Here is an 18,510-nt window from a genome sequence, read left to right as displayed (position 1 = left end):
TTAGGTGCAGGTGTTTGGGCAAACATAAAATTTCATTTCTTCATTTTATTTCATTAATGCCAAGGACTACAACTGTTGGATTGTATGATAGCTGCATATTTTGATGTTTTAAAAAACCTCCAAACTCTTCCAGAGTGACTATGTCATTTTATAACCTGTAAGTAATGCATGATTGATCCACTTTCTCTGCATCCTACCAGAATTTGTGTTGGTACCATTCCTTATTTTTGGGATTCTGACAGGTGTGTAATGATATCTCACTGTGGATTTAATCAGCATTTCCCTAATAGCTAATATTGTTAAGCATCTTTTTATGTATTCATTTGCCATCTGTACATCCTCTTTGGTGAAATGTCTCCTCAAGTCCTTTACTGTTTCTAATTGATTTTTTGTTTTGTTTTTATAGTTAAGTTTTAAGAATTCCTTGTATATTCTAGATGTTAGTCCTTTTCAAATATGTGGTTTGTAAATATATTCTTCCCTTCTGTATCTTGTCTTTTAATTTTCACAGACTGAAAAAATTTGATTTAGGGTCTGGGGAGTTCAGCAGTAGGGAGCATGATTAACATGCCTGAGGCCCTGGATTCAATATCCAGTATGATAAATTGTTTTAAAACTATTGATCAAGTCTAATTTATTAACTTTTAATGGATTTTATTTTTGGTGTCATGCCAAAGAATTCTTTTCTCATGTCTAGATACCAAAGATTTTTCTCCTATGCTTTTACCCAAGGGTTTGCAATTTCATAAAATTATAAAAGTTTAATATTCTGTAATTGAAACTGTGATCCATTTTGAGTTAATTTTGAGAAGAGAATGAAGTTTATGTTGAGGTCAATTGCATTGCCTATGGGTGTCCAAGTTCCATTTGTTGAAAAGGTATTACTCCCTCATTGAATTACTTCTGCATATCTAAAAAAAATCAGTTGAACATATTATGTGAGTCTATTAATGAATTTTCCTGTCTGACCCATTGCATCTGTCTGTTAACCAGTGCCACACAGACTTGATCACTACAGCTGTATAATAAGTCTTGAAATCAGAAAGGCTAATTCTGTCCACTTTATTCATCTTTTAAAAATAGTTTTAGTTATTATAATCTATTTTCATAAAAGTTTTGCAATAATGTCAATATCTACAAAAACCTTGTTGAAACTTTGATAAAAATTATGTTAAACCTGAATATCAATTTGAGGTGGACAGATGCCTTACTGTATTGATTCTTTTAATATAGGAACATAGCATGCATTTTTTTGATTCTTTTAATGACACAATGGGGATATAATATGTCATTTACAAAGGTTCTTACAATGTGTCAACTATATCATACTTGAATTCACCCCCTCCACTGCTGCCCTTTATTCTGCCCCCACAATTCATGGAATAGTTACAACAGGTATCATTATGCATTTACATGCATGTGTACACATTTTTTTGCACTGTACTCATTCTCCGACCCCTTTTCTCTGCCATGTCCCCCCACTCCCTCACACTGGTGCCAGCCCTTCCCCTTGGGCAGAACCTGTTCCACCCTCCTGTTCTCTAATTTTGCAGAAGAGAAAAGATAAAAGATAAAAAGGAAAACAAGGTATTTTTGCTACTTTGAGATAAAGGTAGCTACACAGGGAGTTTCCTAGTGATATTTCTATACGTACATGTGTTATACCCCCAATTTGTTCATCTTCTCTAATTATGTACATTCTACCTTAGTTCTTTTCTTATGGTGGTTTCAGATGGTCTAAGATATCTATATTAATTCTTGTAGTTAGAGTATTTAGAGCTTTGACTTATTAGAATTTTATAGTTGTCAGCATAAGACTTCTATACATGTTTTGTTATATTTACACTTAAGCATTTCACATTTTAAATGGTTATGATTAGTATTGCTATTTCATTTCAGTGTCCATGTTCTCATTGCTTGCATATAGAAAAACAGATGATGTGTATGTTTAATCTTGTGGACTACTTGAACTCCCTTATTTGTACTTGATGTTTTGAATGGATTCCCTGGGATTGAAATAAATTTCCTAAGTACAAGGACTTAACTCTCCCATCAAAAGACACTGTCTGGCAAACTGGATTAAAAAGGAAGATACAAAAATCTGTTGTTTACAGGAGACCCAGCTCATTGACAGAAACAACCAATGATTTAGGGTGAAAGGCTGGAAGAAGATTTACTAAGCCACTGGCCCCTGAAAACAGGCAGGAGTAGCAATACTTATCTCGGACAAAGTAGAGTTCAAATTTACATTGATCAAATGAGATAAAGAAGGACACACCATATAATAAAAGGGGAAATACACCAAAAGGAAACAAGAATTATCAACCTATATACACCCAACATCAGTGCACCCAATTTCATCAAACATACTCTGAAGGATCTAAAAGCACATATGGACTCCAACACAGTGGTAGGGGAGACTTTAATACCCCCTTATCACCAATAGATAGGTCATCAAAACAAAAACTCAATAAAGAAATTCTAGAACTAAATTACACTATAGATCAAATGGACCTAGCTGATGTCTACAGAATATTTCATCCAATATCCACATTCTTCTCAGCAGCCCATGGAACTTTCTCCAAAATTGATCATATCTTAGGGCACAAAGCAAACCTCAGAAAATATAAGGAAATAGAAATAATCCCATGTATTCTATCTGATCACAATGCATTAAAACTAGAACTCAACAACAAAAACAACAGTAGAAAATATACAAACAATTGGAAGCTGAACGATCAGTGGGTCATCAATGAAATAAAAGAGGAAATTAAAAGGTTCCTGGAAGTTAATGAAAATGAAAACATGACCTACCAGAACCTATGGGACACAGCAAAGGCAGTCCTAAGAGGAAAGTTTATAGCCACGAGTGCATATATTAAAAGGACAGAAAGATCTCAAGTCAATGACCTAATGTTACATCACAAACTCCTAGAAAAACAAGAACAAGCAAAATCCAAAACAAGCGGAGAGAAATAATAAAAATAAGGGCTAAAATTAATGAAATACAAACAAAAAGACCATACAAGGAATCAACAAAACAAAAAGCTGGTTCTTTGAAAAAATAAACAAGATTGACAGACTCCTGGCAAATCTGATTCAAATGAGGAGAGAAAAAACTCAAATCAGTAAAATCAGAAATGCAAAAGGAGAGCTAACAATACACACCACAGAAATCCAGGTAATCATCAGATACTACATTGAGAACCTATATTCCAATAAATTTGAAAATCTTGAAGAAATGGACAAATTTCTAGATACTTATGACCATCCAAAATTGAACCAAGAGGATATTAATCACCTGAATAAATCTATAACACAAAATGAAATTGAAGCAGCAATATAGAGTCTCCCAAAAAAGAAAAGTCCAGGTCCTGATGGAATCTCTGTTGAATTCTATCAGACCTTTAAAGAACTAATATCAACTGTCCTTAAACTTTTCCATGAAATAGAAAGGGAAGGAACACTCCTAACTCATTTTATGAAGCCAGTACTATACTCATCCCCAAACCGACAAAGACACCTCCAAAAAGGAGAACTATAGGCCAATCTCTTTAATGAACATTATGCAAAAATCCTCAACAAAATACTGGCAAACTGAATGCAACAACATATCGGAAAGATCATTCACCACATTTGCCTACATGGGGCACAGACCTGCTTCTCAGCATGGGCTGGAAGCCCTACCTAGCCAGCCAGCCACGGGGCACTGACACACGGTGGTAAATTGCAGCAACCATGACCTCAGGGGCAACAGTCCTGATGGTGTATGTGCTGCAATAGATACAGCTTCAGCTGTAGCATGCAAAAGGGGCTGTAGCACTGGTGTGCCATGCACTGGTGTATATGCTCAGAGTGCTGCAGGGGCAGCAGACTCTGTCCAACAGCCTCTAGCTATAAGGCTCCCAGTGCCTGAGATGGCTGAGAGAGGCAATGCAAAGGCATGGCAGCTCCACTGCCAGTGGGGAAGCCAGGGGAGCTTGGGACATTGGGGACAAGGTAGTGAGATGCCACCTCTGGTGACCAAGGTCCCATGCCTAACCAAACTGCCTTCCTATCTGCACCTTCTCTCTCCCCTCTCCTCCCTTTTTAATACTCAGGCCTAGGCAGCCACTTGGCCCAGGAAGCAAGCTAACAAGGTGGTCCTCAGCCATGCTGGCCATCCCAGTGAGTGATAGGGGTCACGTTTTAAGGCTAAAATAGTTGGGTTCTTTGGCCCTGGTGTGGTTTTCTGAGTTTGGGTCATTGTCACGTTAAGAGAGACATTTATTCTACTGGTTCCTGCTCTAATGGATGTAAAATTTGTGTTTAAAATTCCTAGCTTTTGCTCTGCCTAGCTCTGTAGTTTTTTGTTTTTTTTTTAATTCACTTGTAAAAACCTCCCTGCTGGAAACTTAGTTGTTTAGGACATGGCTTACTCTAAGGTGAAAAGTAAATTAGGTTTTAGAGTGAATTTAGGCTCACTTTAGAATTTCCTGTAATGGCTTCTGGGCTCTGGCTACCTAATCTTAAACAGAGATTAGTGGAATTGGAAAGTGATTTCTTTCTGTGCCCCTCTCCCCTGTTCTCTGCTGATAAAATTAGGCTTATAGTCAAGAAGTTAAAGAAAATGGGTTTTCATATGTGGACATTTTAAGTAGTCAATTTAATTAAGGGTTTTATTCTTACCAATTAATTCTTTTTGTTTTAAAACTAATAAAATTTTGTTCTCCATAGCTTAAAGTACTATGTCAAATTCTAAACTTGATTAATGTCCTTTCTGAGCTGTATATCTGTAAATGGCTGGGTTCTACAGGTTTTGGATTCTTGGCTGTCTAGGTAATAACAAAGCCAATTTATAAGAAAATCCAGGATCTAATTATAAATACCAAACTGGACAATAACAAAACCTTTTAAATCCCACCTTAGCTTGCTTCAATTTATCTGGTCTTTTCATTAGCATGCCTAACTCATGGACACCTGTCTCTCAGGGGAGATGTCTTTTATTCCTATGAAAGACTGCTATTTTGAGCCAGTATGTTGCATGTAATATGTCTTTGTGTTCCATTTGAGAGCCCTTTGGAGAGACCGTGTGGTCACAGAAAATGCCTCCATCATGGAGCCACCATGTGTCCAGTACCATCTTGTCACTCCCTAGGGATAGGAAACCCATGGGTGATGCCATCTTGCCTTACTCTAGGAAAATTATAACTAACTTGAGGTTAAAATTATCTAGATTAATATAGTTTCTATACATGTTGTTTTTACTGCATTAATCTGTTAATGATTGGGCCAAAATGAGAGTATTTATGTTAAAGATCTGTTATAAACTACTTAGGAGTCTAGCTGACAAATCTTCTAAAAATGATGCCAAAAAAATAGTGTAAGAGTACACTCTAAATTGATGTGATTGTTTTATGTGTCTGTGTGTTTTCTGTATGTTTTTATCTCCTACCAATTGTGGCCACTTAATTTTTACTTTTTTGAGCTCATTATTCATGCTTATATTCATTGGCAGGTCTAGGTCATAACATCTATGTTTCTCTGTGTGTGTTTAGATGTCTTTAGGATGGTTCTTAACCTACTTTTACAAAGTTAATGTGCACAACTGTCTCAAAGGTAATCTAAAGTTCTAATCCCAATCAGGCTAATTATTCTGTGTTTAGGACTAAAGAAAATTTTATAAACAATAATCTCAATCTGTTTTATTCTACCATGAGTGTAATTTACATTTAACTTTTTTTATAATTAGGTTTTTTGACCCATGTGTTCTCATAGAATGCTATTATTAAAAGATGATTTAATTTAATTTTCTTCTTAAGTCTTTTAAGTTATAAGGTTACTAAGAGCTTTATTTAAAACAATGTTATCTAAATTTGGGTTTTTACAAAGATTATTTCAATATACAAATTAAGGTCTTAAAACTTATGAGTTTATAATTTAAAATTTGCCTAAAAGTTTTCTAAGGTTAAAATTTAAGGTACCAATATGTATTTAAAGATGGGTTTCTGTTTTTCCAAAATAACTATCAAGATCTTTTGGTTCTGTAGTCTAATATAAAATTTTACCAAAACCAAACAAAAGCTTACCCTCCAGATGTAGTTATCTCTGTTTTTGTATCTAATATTTAAAACATTAATCTTAATTGGTTTATTATTGCAATTTATGCATGTTCTCTCATTTTTCTCAATTTACAAGCTGACTGCAACCCCTGAAATAAAAACTTACCACAATTGATGGGTTGGTATCAGCCAAGCTTACTTTGGTACAATTTAGATTCTGTACTGGTCATAATAGCTCTGATGTTTTAATAGTTGGGTCAACATTTAGGATCAACATCCCATCAAAAAACCCTTGTGCTGGGTTGGATGAGGCTGGCCCTTAGGGGAATGGTTAACTCGGAAGCCAGGGTACCCTGCCACTAGCTTGCTCCACAGACATGATGTAAACAGGTAGAAAGGACCTGTGTTGAGGCTTTCAGAAAGTTCAAGAAGGACTCTTTGAAAATCTAGAAAGTTCTGTTTTTTCTCTCTCTGAAATGGCAAGTGTCCACCTCCCCTTTCATCTCTTTCACTCTCCACCAGCCAGCATAGGGAATTCCATTCAGGAGCCCTTGTGCAGGGGTGGAGGGATGAATGGATTCTCCCTCTTCCCTTTCCTTCTCTCACTTTCCACTCAGCAGCAGAGTGAAAGCCAAAATATTCATTTGGCTGTATCCTTAAGTGTTAGGAGATGCTTTGATCCTGTTAACCAAAAATAATACGAGTAGTTCCTTCATAGCCCATTTAAGATCATGTACTATTCTTTACATCCTGCTTAAATTTAGTCTTATGCCAGACACAAAAACCTAAGGTATTTTTCCAATAACACTAAAGAAACTAAGTTTAAACTAAGTAAAAATTCCTTGAATGGTTCTAATACTCCTAGTGCCTTATATGTGTATCTAGATGTCATAAAATCATTTATAGAGTTAAAGGTATATACATGTAAGCAGCTATAGTTCTTTTACCTAAGGTACTTTCTAATAAGGTCTTTGACATTTCTGCTGTTTTGACAAATGCTAAAAGTTCTATCATTTAGGCCTGACATCTGTTTGTCATCTAAACATGGGTTTATCTGACATGTGTTCATCAGATGAACTTTGGTTTATCTGACATTGACTAGATAAACATCATTATGTACATATATATATATGTATATATATATATATATATATATAATTGAACATCAAAACAGGGGTATTTAAAATTACAACACTTCCTTCCTTTTCCCGTTGGAAAATTATTTAGGTTTTTTTTATTGTCAGTACTATATTGACATACTGACAACTACTAACTTGTTACTTTACCTACCAAAATTCCAGGTTTAAATTGTAATTAACCATGTTTACTTTAAGTTTTGTCATTACAGTTCTGATCCTTCAAAAACACTCAGAGGCAAGTCCATGAAAAGTGACTCTGACAAGTGCTTATCTATCAACCAGGACAGACATCCTTAAGTATTTGGGTCATTTTGTATTTTGCTCATAAAACTTTGTAACTGATACCTTTGTAACTGATACAGCAATGTAAAGGTGTCAGTACCTCTCCTGTGGGACAAGCAATTAGATTGATTAAGCCCAGCCTAAGAGCCACTTTTTATAAATCTCTTTGTTGCTTAATTTGGCCAAAGCAGTTGCATTGGCACTGACTTCTGATCTGTTCAAGTCTCCCTCTTCTATGAGACAAAATCTGACTTTCTGGAAAAAGCCACACCTGCACTGATGGACAAAAACTGCCAAATTAGCAAAATCTTCAGAGATGACTGTTCAGAGAAACAGTTTAAGAGGATAAGACCGCCCCAGTGGTCAGCATTCCTCAACTTCTCAAAGGAACAAGTGGTGTTCAGCCGTCCAAGACAACTCAAAAGGACTGCATAGACGAGGAGACATCTCCAGATGAAGATGGAGTCAATTATGCCACACCTTCAAAAGTAACCAAAGCTGAGAGATTTTAAAAAAAGGGCTCTTATGCATGTGCTCTAATATTTAAACCTTCTGAGCTTCTGGCAAAAGGCAAAGTCACGTCTTTAGCCAAGGCCTTCTGTTTAAACAAAGGCAATATAACTTTCAATGGTATCTAACTTCTGTTTAGGGATGCTGTGAGTTTTTTTCCTGTACAGAACTGACTCATTGATGTTTACTCTCTAATTGGACTGACACCTGCTCCCTGGTATGCTTGACCCTTAATGTAGTCAGACTTTAATGACAGTCCAAAATACAGGGCCATCTAAGAGTTAAAAATAGCTACAGGTGTAAACACCTATAGATAGGTAAAGTAACCATAAGACTCCCTGTCACTTAAAAAAATGTATATTTATTTATTTTTTTAATAAGAAAAATGAAAAAGTTTTATTTTTTTATTTTTTATTTTTTGTTCATTTGTTCACATGTGCATACATTGTTTGGATCATTTCTCCACCCTTCCCCCCTCTGCCCCCCAGTTCCAGGCAGGTCCCGTTCTGCCCTTATCACTGATTTTGTTGAAGAAAAGACATAAGCATAATAAGGAAGACAAAGCGTTTTTGCTAGTTGAATTAAGGATAGCTATACAGAGAGATTCCTACTATTGCTTTCGTGTACCCATGTGTTACAACCCATATTGATTCAACTCTAACTGATCTTTACATTGATTCCTGATCCCCTGCTCATGATAATCTGTCATTTTAAGGTTTCTGTATGAGTTCCTCTGGAGTGCAGACATCAAACGCTTTCATGTTTTGGGTTTTCTACCTATTCCTATATCTCCCGTATGTGCTCTCCCCTTGTCTTGTGATCCAAGTCCAACCACCTTGCTGCATTTGCCCTAGATCTAAAGTCCGCATATGAGGGAAAACATACGATTTTTGGTCTTCTGATCTTGATTGACCTTGATCAGAATGATGTTCTCCAGTTTCATCCATTTACCTGCAAATGATAAGATTTCATTTTTCTTCATGGCTGAGTAAAGTTCCATGTATACAAGTACCACATTTTCTTGATCCATTCATCAGTAGTGGGGCATCTTGGTTGTTTCCATAACTTGTCTATTGTGAACAGCGTTGCAATAAACATGGGTGTGCAGGTGCCTCTGGAGTAACCTGTGTTGCATTCCTTTGGGTATATCCCCAGGAGTGGGATTGCTGGAACAAATGGCAGATCTATGTTTAGATTTTTAAGAAGTCTCCAAAATTTTTCCTGAGTGGTTGCACCAGCTTGCATGCCCACCAGCAGTGGATGAGGGTTCCTTTTCCCCCACATCCTCACCAACACATGTTGTTGGTGTTTTTGGTGATGGCTATTCCAACAGGGGTGAGGTGGAATCTTAGTGTGGTTTTAATTTGCATTTCCTTTATGGCCAGAGATAGTGAGCATTTTTTCATGTGTTTTTTGGCCGTTTGAATTTCTTTTTTTGAGAAAGTTCTATTTAGTTCAGTTGCCCATTTCTTAATTGGTTTGTTGATTTTGGGAGAGTTTAGTTTCTTAAGTTCTCTGTATATTCTGGTTATCAGTCCCTTGACTTATGTATAACTGGCAAATATTTTCTCCCACTCTGTGGGTGGTCTTTTCAGTTTAGAGACCATTTCTTTTGTTGTGCAGAAGCTTTTTAATTTTATGAAGTCTCATTTATTCATCCTTTCTCTTAGTTGCTGGGCTGTTGGGATTCTATTGAGGAAGTCTTTGCCTATACCTATTTGTTCCAGAGTGTTTCCTGCTCCTTCCTGTAGTAACTTCAGAGTTTCAGGTCTGATATTAAGGTCTTTGATCCATTTTGAGTAGATACTAGTACAGGGTGATAAACATGGATCTAGTTTCAGTTTCTTGCCAACAGGTAAACAGTTTTCCCAGCAACATTTGTTGAAAAGGCTGTCTTTTCTCCATCATATATTTTTGGCACCTTTGTCAAAAATGAGGTGGGTATAGTTGGGGGGATTCATATCTGGGTCCTCTATTCTGCTCTACTGGTCTTCATGTCTGTTTTTGTGCCAGTACCATGCTGTTTTTATTGTTATTGCTTTGTAATATAGTTTGAAGTCAGGTATTGTGATACCTCCAGCATTGCTCTTTTTGCTGAGTATTGCCTTGGCTATTCGCAGCCTCTTGTGTTTCCAAATGAACTTTAGGATAGATTTTTCAATCTCTGTGATGAAAGTCATTGGGATTTTTATGGGAATTGCATTAAACATGTAGATTGCTTTTGGTAGTACAGCCATTTTTACTATGTTGATTCTTCCAATCCATGAGCACGGGAGATCTTTCCATCTTCTGTAGTCTTCAGGAGTTTGTAATTCTCCTTGTAGAGGTCATTCACATCCTTTGTTAAATTTACTCCTAGGTATTTGGGTTTTTTTTGAGGCTACTGTAAATGGAATTGTTTCCATATATTCTTTCTCAACTTGTTCGTTGTTGGTATATAGAAAAGCTAATGATTTTTGTAAGTTGATTTTGTATCCTGTCACCTTGCTGTAGCTATTTAAGAGTTTTGGGGTAAAGTTTTTTTTTTTCTTTAAGATATAGGATCATGTCATCTGCATATAGGGATATTCTGACAGTTTCTTTACCTATTTGCATTCCTTTTGTTTTTTCTTCTTGCCTAATTGTTCTGGCTAGAAATTGCAGTACTGTGTTGAATAGGAGTGGGGATAGTGGGCACCCTTGTCTCATTCCTGATTTTAGGGGAATGGTTTCAAATTTTCACCATTAAGTATGATGTTGGCTGTAGGTTTGCCATATATAGCCTTTACAATGTTGAGGTACATTCCTTCTATTCCTAATTTTCTTAGAGCTTTTATCATGAAGTGGTTTTCGATCTTGTTGAGGGCTTTTTCTGCATCTATTGAGATGATCAAGTGTTTTTTTGTCTTTGCTTCTATTGATGTATTACATTTGCATATGTTGAACATCCTTTCATCCCTGGGGTGAAGCCAACTTTGTCGTGGTGAATTATCTTTCTCACGTGTTGTTGGATTCGGTTTGCCATTATTTTATTGAGAATTTTTGCATCGATGTTCATTAAAGAGATTGGCTTCCTTTTTGGAGGTGTCTTTATCTGGTTTTGAGATGAGTGTAACACTGTATTTATAGAGTGAGTTAGGCAGTGTTCCTTCCCTTCGTATTTCATGGAAAAGTTTAAAGAGAGTTGGTATTAGTTCTTCTTTAAATGTCTGATAAGAATTCAGCAGTGAGTCCACCAGGTCCTGGACTTTTTTTTTGGGGGTGAGGCTCTTGATGGCAGCTTCAATTTCTTTTTGTGTTATAGATCTATTCAGGTGATTAATATCCTCTTGGTTCAGTTTTGGGTGGTTGTAAGTGTCTAGAAATCTGTCCATTTCTTTGAGATTTTCAAGTTTATTAGAGTATAGGCTCTCAATGTAGTCTCTGATGATTTCCTGGGTTTCCATGGTGTTTGTTGGTATCTTCCCTTTTGAATTTCTGATTTTACTGATTTGGGTTTTTTTCTCTTTCCTCATTTTAGTCAGGTTTGCCAGGGATCTATCAATCTTATTAATTTTTTCAAAGAACCAGCTTTTTGTTTCATTGATTCTTTGTATGTTTTTTTTTTGTTTCTATTTCAGTGGTTTCAGCCCTTATATTAATTATTTCTTTCTTCTGCTTGTTTTGGGATTTGTTTGTTCTTGTTTTTCTAGGAGTTTGAGCTGCAGTGTTAGGTCATTGATTTGAGATCTTTGTATCCTTTTGATATATGCACTCATGGCTATAAACTTTCCTCTTAGGACTGCCTTTGCTGTGTCCCATAGGTTCTGGTAGGTTGTGTTTTCATTTTCATTAACTTCCAGGAACTTTTTAATTTCCTCTTTTATTTCATCAGTGACCCATTTGTCATTGAGTAATGTGTTGTTCAGCTTCCAATTGTTTGCATGTTTTTTACTGCTGATTTTGTTGTTGATTTCTAGTTTTAATGCATTGTGGTCAGACAGAATGCATGGGATTAGTTCTATTTTCTTATATTTGCTGAGGTTTGCTTTGTGCCCTAAGATATGATCAGTTTTGGAAAATGTTCCATGGGCTACTGAGAAGAATGTATGTTGTGCAGAAGTTGGATGAAATAATCTGTAGACATCAACTAGGTCATTTGATCTATGGTGTGACTTAGTTCTAGGATTTCTTTATTGATATTTTTGTTTGGATGACCTATCTATTGGTGATAGGGGTTATTAAGGTCTCCCACTACCACTGTGTTGGAGTCTATATATGCTTTTAAGTCCTTCAGAGTATGATTGAGGAAATTGGGTAATTGGGTGCATTGATGTTGGGTGCATATAGGTTGATAATTATTATTTCCTTTTGGTATATTCCTCTTTTTATTAGTTTGGAGTGTCCTTCTTTATCTCATTTGATCAAAGTAGGTTTGAAGTCTACTTTGTCCGAGATAAGTATTGCTACCCCTGCCTGTTTTCAGGAACCATTGGCTTGGTAAATCATCTTCTAGCCTTTCACTCTCAGCAGGTGCTTATTTCTGTCGATGAGGTGGGTCTCCTGTAGGCAGCAGATTGTTGGATCTTCCTTTTTAATCCAGTTTCCAAATCAGTGTCTTTTGATGGGGGAATTTAGTCCATTAACATTCAGTGTTAGTATTTATAAATATGTGGTGATCCCTGTCATGTAGTTGTCTTTGTTGATTAAGGGTTTGACAGTGTGTAGATGAATCAGTGTTACTCTTTACTTTTTTGCCTTTTCTTCTCCTGTGGTTTGGTATTGCCTGCCCTTTCATGGTTTTGTTTGCTTTCATTTTCTCCGTGCAGAATTCTTTGGAGAATCTTTTGTAGTGGTGGCTTGGTGGTCATATATTGTTTTAGTTTCTGCTTATCATGGAAGACTTTTATTGCTCCATATATTTTGAATGATAGTTTTGCTGGGTTGAGTATCCTAGGATTGAAATTACTTTCATTCAGTGCTTGGAAGACCTCACTACATGCTGTTGCTTTTAATGTTTCTGTTGAGAAGTCTGCTGTGATTTTGATGAGTTTACCTTTGTATGTTATTTGTTTTTTCTCTCTTATAGCCTTCAATATTCTTTCTCTTGTCTCTGTACTTGTTGTTTTAATGATAATATGTCATGGAGTAATTCTAGTTTGGTCAGGTCTGTTCAGTTTTCTGGAGGCTTCCTGTACCTGAATGGCCATAGTTTTCTCTAGATTTGGGAAGTTTTCTGTTATTATTTTGTTGAATATATTATGCATTCCTTTTGCTTACACCTCTTCTCCTTCTTCAATGCCCATGATTCTTAGGTTTGGTCTTTTGGTAGAGTCAGTGAGTTCTTGCATTTTCTTTTCACAGGTCTTGAGTTGTTTAACTAACAGTTCTTCAGTTTTTCCTTTAATTGCCATTTCATCTTCAAGTTCTAGATTCTGTCTTCTGTTTGTTCTATTCTGTTGGGCTGGCCTTCCATTTTGCTTTGTATTTCTGTTTCATTCTTTTTTCCGAGGTTTTCCATATCATGGGTTACTTCCTCTTTAATATTGTCAATTTTTGCCTTTAATTCATTTATCTCTGTGTTTATGGTGGTTTTAGTTTCAGTTTGGTGTTTATTTAGGACTTCTATAATTTCATTTATTTGTTTCTGGGTTTTCTCATATTCTTTGTTTTTATTGTCTTGGAGTTTCTTTAGTGCCTCCTGTACATTTTGGTTGACCATGTCTAATAACATCTATATGAAATTCTCATTAATTACTTGTAGGATTTATTCTTTCAGGGTGTTCTTGTGGGCTTCATTGGGTTCCTTGGTATAGTTTAATCTTTGTTTTGTTGGAGTCTGGATCTGGGTATCCATTTTCTTCATTTCGCTCTAAATCCTGTACTACTTTATTTTTAGGGGGAGAATGGTTTCTTTCCCCTTTTCTTCTTCCCATATTTCCACTAGGTACTGTTTATATCCCTGCAGCATGTGTAATTTAGTATTAGCTGGGTAACAATATTAATAGTAACAAAACCAAGAAAGAAGGATAAAAAAGAGAGAGAGATGGAAAGATAAAAGGAATAGAGAAGACAGGAAAAGAGAAAAAAAACAGGGAAAAAAAAAAGAAACAAAAATGGGAGAGATGGTGGATGATCAAACAGCAAACCAGCCAACAAATCCCCAAAAGAAGGGAAAAAAAAGAAAAAAATATCACCAGTTTTGGAACAGTAGAATTGCAGTCTTTGTTGTTCTGATGTTAGTTCTTTAGCATCCAGACCTGTCTGTGTGTGTCTCTTAGGTAGGATTGGAGACTTCCTGTGGTGAGTGGCAGGTGGGTGGGGTCCCATGAGACAACAGGTGGAGGCCTTTAGCTGAAATGAAATAGTGGGCCTTTGGAGTGTGGATCTGGAATGCCTGAAGGGCACAGGCCAGTGGAGTGGAGAGTCTTCATGTCTGTGGATCCCCGGATTGCCAGGCCTGGGGGGCACAGCCCAGCGGAACGGAGATCCTGTGTGTGTGTGTGTGTGTGTGTGTGTGTGTGTGTGTGTGTGTGTGTGTGTGTGGTGTGTGTGTGTGTGTGTGTGTGTGTGTGTGTGTGTGTGTGTATCTCAGGCATGGCAGGCCTTGGGGTTGTGGCTGGGCAGAGCAGAGATCATGCAGGCCTGTGCAGGCCTGGGGAGCTTGGCCCAGAGGGACAGTGATCGTGTGTGTGTGTGTGTGTGTGTGTGTGTGTGTGTGTGTGTCTCTGGAGTGGCAGGCCTGGTGGGCAAGGCTCACGAAACAGAGATCATGCAGGCCTGTGCAGGCCTGAGGGTGTGGCCTGGTGGAGATCATGAATGTATGTGGATCCCTGGCTTGGCAGGCCTTAAGGGCTTGTCCAGTGGAGATCATGTGTGTCTGAGGGGGTGGAAGTTTGGGGTAGCACAGCACTGGTGGGGCAAACGATCAGGGCCAGAGGATTGGTGGTCCCACTGCGTGTGGAGCAGCAGCTCCTTGAGCCTAGGGGGCGGGGCTTGGCATGCAGTGCTAGCTATTCTTTTAGTGTATAGTGGTGTGGAGAGGCTTTCCATGAGCTAGGGGTTCAGAGTACTGATGTTTCAGTTCTCCCTGTTGCTTTATCTCAGTCAAGCATGTCTCCAGCTTCTCATCAAAGTCCCTGGGTCACGGAGGTCAGAAGGTCTGTAGCATGTTCTGGTCACCATCTTGGATCCTCTCTATCTGTCACTTTTCAAAATTACTTTGTCCTTCCTGCCACACCTGGAAGTCCCCTTCTGATACTCCTATCAGTGTTAAATATTCAGGTCATGCTGTCTAAATCACATTTATCTCTTCCAGAATAAAAGCCTTTAGGACCCAAATCATGAGGCAATAAGGCTAGCAAGCTCTACAAATGAATGAGATCTCCATGAACAACCTAGATCTCCATGAGAAACCTTAACTATACTGGACAATAATTCAGACACCTTGTGTCCAAATGAGCCCCAAGGGAAAGAAATAGGAGAGACAATTTCTCTTTATAAATAGTGTCTGCTGTCCCTTATCAGCTTGAAGCAGATATTGAAGATAGGTCATCTCCCTTCAGCAATTCCCTCAAAAAGAATTTTTTGGGACTATTGTCTCTCAGGGGGAGTTTGAAGCAGTCTAGAATTAGGAAAATAGTGGGGCTTATGTAGGTTGCCTAGAAATGGGCCAAACCACCCTCACCTGGCTGGAAACTACCCATGCCTCTCCCCACTTGTTCATTGTTGGGTGGGAACCTCCTGGGCCTGCCCTCCCATGGGGTAGTGTAGGTTTTAAAGGCACCTGAAAAAGAAAAACTCTCTGCCAGGGGACTCCACCTGTGCCCACTGTGCCCTCTTCTTCTTCTTCCCTTCCTCACCTGGTGGAATGGGTGACTCCCCTTTTCTCAATAAAGCTATCCTACCTTACCCCATCCATGTGCTCTACTTGGATTTTTCCATTTGGAGCACAAAAACCAGGATCTTCTGATCACAGACTGTACCAGCACCAGTAACACAAGGGTTCCCTTCTCCATCACATCAGTCCCAGCATTTGTTGCTTATTGTTTTTGTGATGATAGCCATTCTCATTGTGGTGACATGCAATCTCAATGTTGTTTTGATTTGTATTTCCTTTTTTTCTTTTTTTTTGTGGCACTGAGGCTTGAATTCAAGGCCTTTACCTTGAGCCACTCTACCAGTCCTTTTTTGTAATGGGTATTTTCAAGATAGGGTCTTGCAAACTATTTGCCTGGGCTGGCTTGAAACTGTAATCCTCCTGATCTCTTCCTCCTGAGTTGCTAGGATTACAGGCATGAGCCACTGGTGTGCCCAGCTGATTTGTGTTTCCTTGATGGCTAAAGATGTCAAATATTTTAATGTATTTATTGGCCATTTGTACTTTTTCACTTGAAAATTGTTTGTTCTGTTCATTTGCCCATTTGTTGGTTGGATTATTTGTTATTTTGTTGTTTATTTTTTTGAGTTCTTTATATTTTCTGAATATTAGTTCCCTGTTGGATGAACAGCTGGTAAATATTTTCTTCCATTCTGTCATCTATACTCCATTGTGCTGTTTTTTTTTCCTATGCCAAAGTTTTTTAATCTAATGCAAGCTCATTTGCCAATTTCACTATTATTTCCTGAGCTGCTGAAGTCCTCTTCAGAAAGTCATTGCCTAGGCCTATTGTGTTTTTCCCTTTGTTTTCCTCTAGTAGTATCAAAGTTTCAGGCAATTTGTTTATTTCCTCTTTTTTTTGGTCAGTCTTGTTAAAAGTTCATCAATTTTATTAATATTTTTTAAGAACTAGCTTAAAAAACCAATTTTCTCTACTGTTATTCTGGATTCAACTTCACTGATTTCTGCTCTTATCTTTTAGTGTGTCTTGTTGTGCATCTTTTAAAAAATTTTGTGCTTAGCTTTTTGAATCTGAAGTGTTTATGTATTTTGCCATGTTTGGGATGCTTTTAGCCATTATTTCTTTAGTACATTTTCAGTTCTGCATTCTTTATCTCTTCATTTTGAGACTCTCACCAAATGGATATTATATAATATATATATATATGTATATATATAACATGTACATATATATAATATTGTTGCATGAAGTAGCAACACAAATATATACTTAATTACATATATTTATAAATATATAATTAGGTACATTTATAATAAATATATTCTATATTTATAAATACATATAATTATATATTAAATATATTTGTTATATATAATACACACACACACACACACACACACACACACACACACACAGAGGTAAATAGCATTTGTTGTGATCCCATGGGTTCCTAAGTATCTTTGCACTGTTTAGTCTGTTTTTACTTTTTTGCAGAGACTGAATGATTTAAGTTGCTCTTTCTTCAAGTTCACTCTGTCTTTCCTTCATCTCTTTAATTCTGCTGAGTCCATCATTGAGTTTTCTATTTCAATTATTGTTTTCAGTTCTAAAATTTCCATGTGGTTTCTTTGTTGTATGTTTCCATTTTTGTTTCTGAAACTTTTTTTTTTTTTTTGGTGGTCCTGGGGTTTGAACTTAGGGCCTCATGCTTGCTAGACAGGCCACTTGAGACACTCTGCCAGCCCCATGAGACTCTATTTTTTGTTTTTCAAAGCATCTTTTAGTTCATGCAGCAATTTTATGATATTTTAAAGTCTTTGAAAGATAATTCTAACATTTTCATTGTGTCTTGAAAATTTTGAAATGTAATGTTTTAAGATTTACTTATTTATAAGCACTTAATTTTTATGATTTTCTCTTTGTTTCATGTTTTAAAAAGATTTCCAAATATATTGGAGTGATTTTATTTATTTGTATTATCCTCTTCAACTTCATTGCATTATAGTCAGAGAATGTGACCATGTTTATTACTATGCTTATTACTTGAAGTTAATAAAACCTCTTCTCTAAATGATGGAGTGGGAAAATCTAAGATATATTGTAAGCACATATATAAATATTAAAATATACCCCCTGTACAATGATTATATGCTAATTAAATAATAAAAAATTATGGAAAAGCAAAAAGAACCCCTCTTCTCTAGACAATAAATTGTCACAATCTAAATCAAATAGTAGCTGCAATAGTAGCTGCCTTGACAGATGTGGCATCTTTGCTAGAGGAGATTGAAATGAACTCACGCATAGAGTGTGAGGTTATTGACTTAGGCAATATCCTTTATTCTATCCTTGACATCACAAAAAGGATCAGAAATGGATAATATACATTCATAGTTTTGCCCAGGACTATGTAAACTCGTAGGTCTGTAGTTATGATATCACCTAAATAGAGCCATATACATCCTATAGAATGTCACTTTGACCCCATATATTGGTAATATCATGCTAATTGAGTCAGATGAGTGTGAAGTGGCAAGTACATTGAGAGGCCTGGTAAGATGGAAGTGCCCCAGAGGATGAGTGATAACCCTTATGAAGATTTAGTTTTAACTGTTGCATTAGATAAAAGTATCTGGGTTTGCTTTCAGGAGATTGTGACCTGCCAGGGTTTATTATTAACTCTAAAGATAATTGAGCTATTGTAGTATTTAATGTAGGGTAAATTAAGTTAAAAGAACA

Source organism: Castor canadensis, chromosome 2 (assembly GCF_047511655.1).
Source record: "Castor canadensis chromosome 2, mCasCan1.hap1v2, whole genome shotgun sequence".
Taxonomy (NCBI): domain Eukaryota; kingdom Metazoa; phylum Chordata; class Mammalia; order Rodentia; family Castoridae; genus Castor; species Castor canadensis.
This window is presented reverse-complemented; position numbering follows the sequence as displayed.